Consider the following 2,280-nt stretch of genomic DNA (forward strand, 5'->3'; position numbering starts at 1 on the left):
TCCTTGGAAGAAAGAGGAGGCAGTACATATGAACTGTTATTGCCAACAAATGTTCGCACGTGCTTGCAATCACCACCAGGAAATGCTGAATGCATCAACATATCCTAATACCTAGATTGGTTGCTGGAATGATGCCCAATAAAAGTTGAGTGCGCCTCTTTGCAGCCTGATTGCATCCCTGGAAATAGAGCTTCAGATGGAGCACTTTGAATGTATCCCTAAATCTGCTGATTTGCAAGCAGTTGCTCTGATCCAACATTCTGACTGCTCTCATCAAGAGTAAAACTATTAAAACTAACCTGGCAAAAAACTATTCATAGAATCTCATATACAAACATATTCTAACAACATTATTTATTTGCGGATCATCATTCTTAAACGTTTTCAATAAAATTTTCAAATGATAACTGCGATTTAAAATTCTAATTTTATCCAACTCCATTAAGAGAAACGCCTATGAGTGTGCAGCTGTAGGACATTTGTTGTTGTGATTATGCTCTATCGTTTGGTTGGTGGTTATGGTTAGGGTTAGGGTAAGGGCAACTTCTGCAATGTCTCCCAATCGTTTGTCATTGCAAAGTTTTCGGGCAGCTTTGTTCACCATTGCAAGTAGCTGCTTTTTCTCAGTCAAGGAAATCACCTTCGAAGCCTTTGAATCCCCCGGAATTGCTGCTTTTGCTGCTGTGGATGCCGTTGCCCCTGATGTAGAGGCTTCCCCTGATGTAGCTGGCATTGTACCTTCAGCTACAGGCAATGACGCTGCAGACGATGGCCGTGCCTTCCCCTTTGATTCAGCTGATTCCTTGAAGTGAGTCATCTTGGAAGTAAGCTTTGAGGTAAGCAGTTTTTCATTTTGTGAATTATCCAATGGCCGGCCTTAGCCCATCACTTCTTTGACAATTCGATCGGACATCAACTGTGAGCTTTGCTGGTCAGCCTCAGCTTCACCTTCACTTCCATCTTCTTCGCTTGAAGGCAAGTGGCTTACACCTCTTTTCTGGACAAACTCGTTTAGCACCTGGAGGGATTCGTTTCCGAGAGGTTTGAATTTAAGAAACTCTATACCATACCTAGAGAGAACCAAGACTTTTTGTAACCGCCACTTTTTTAAATTCTGGAGATAATAGAGAAGGCTGCCATCCATCTGAAAGGAGCTTTGGAAAATGAAATAACAGAGATGGACTAACATTATAGTCATGTCCAAATTATATAGTATTCAGCATAGGTAGGATGAAATTCATTGTCAAAAATGCCCACCCGTGCGCATTGGAGACATTGATCATATTCCAGAATGCCAGTTACTAGAGGCTCCATCTGGTCTGTCTGCTTGCCTGATTTGAGGGAAATCTCCCACTTCTTTGGAGTTAGCAAGTCTCTTGTTGCGTAGAGAAAACAAGAGTAATCTTGCTTTTAGCATCGAATGTGTGCATTTCACTGCTCACAACTTTTGAATGTGTGTGCCTTTGGGTGCGCAGCCGTAGGCTGTTTGTTGTTTCCTTGCAGCCTGCGCTGTAAATGCAGTGTGTCATAGACCCGCTTCTTGAAATCAAATTCTAGTGGCCCCATCACTGTTGGCTGCGTGGAAAATGCTGCATGAAAGGAGTCGTCGTGTGCTTGAGTGTCTCCAGAAATTATACCAGCGTTGCTGTCGCTTTCATTTTGACTGTCAGAATGACTGTCTACGTGGGTGTTATGCCCCGTACTTAAACAATGAATAACTCAAAATTTAGACCCTAATTGAAAATTCCCCAACTGTGCCAGGCCTTGTTATCAGTTAAACTAGCCTTTCATGTGAAAAACCCGAAATTTTTATTTTCAACATTTTACACACAGGAGTGACACTTTGAAATTTTTCTCAAATCGCAGCAGCCTGAAAAATCAAACGGTTTCCTGTTGCATGGGACTTCTTCAACAATATAGCCCCAAAATCTTTCAAAAAGACACCATTTCCGAATTCTACACTAAATTTCCACCAAATTGACTGAATTTTCAAAGCTGTCCCGTTTTTGGGTTTAAATCTCAAGGCCACTTGCGACATGCCAGCCTTCCTCAAGTTCACTCTCCAGAACAACAAGCGGGACCCCTTCAACCCCATTCTTAAACAATGAATAACTCAAAATTTAGACCCTAATTGCAAATTCCCCAACTGTGCCAGGCCTTGTTGTCAGTTAAACTAGCCTTTCATGTGAAAAACCCGAAATTTTTATTTTCAACATTTTACACACAGGAGTGACACTTTGAAATTTTTCTCAAATCGCAGCAGCCTGAAAAATCAAACGG

The sequence above is a fragment of the Rhopilema esculentum genome, chromosome 9 (genome assembly GCF_057945365.1).
Source record: "Rhopilema esculentum isolate cy_ngs chromosome 9, ASM5794536v1, whole genome shotgun sequence".
Lineage (NCBI taxonomy): Eukaryota > Metazoa > Cnidaria > Scyphozoa > Rhizostomeae > Rhizostomatidae > Rhopilema > Rhopilema esculentum.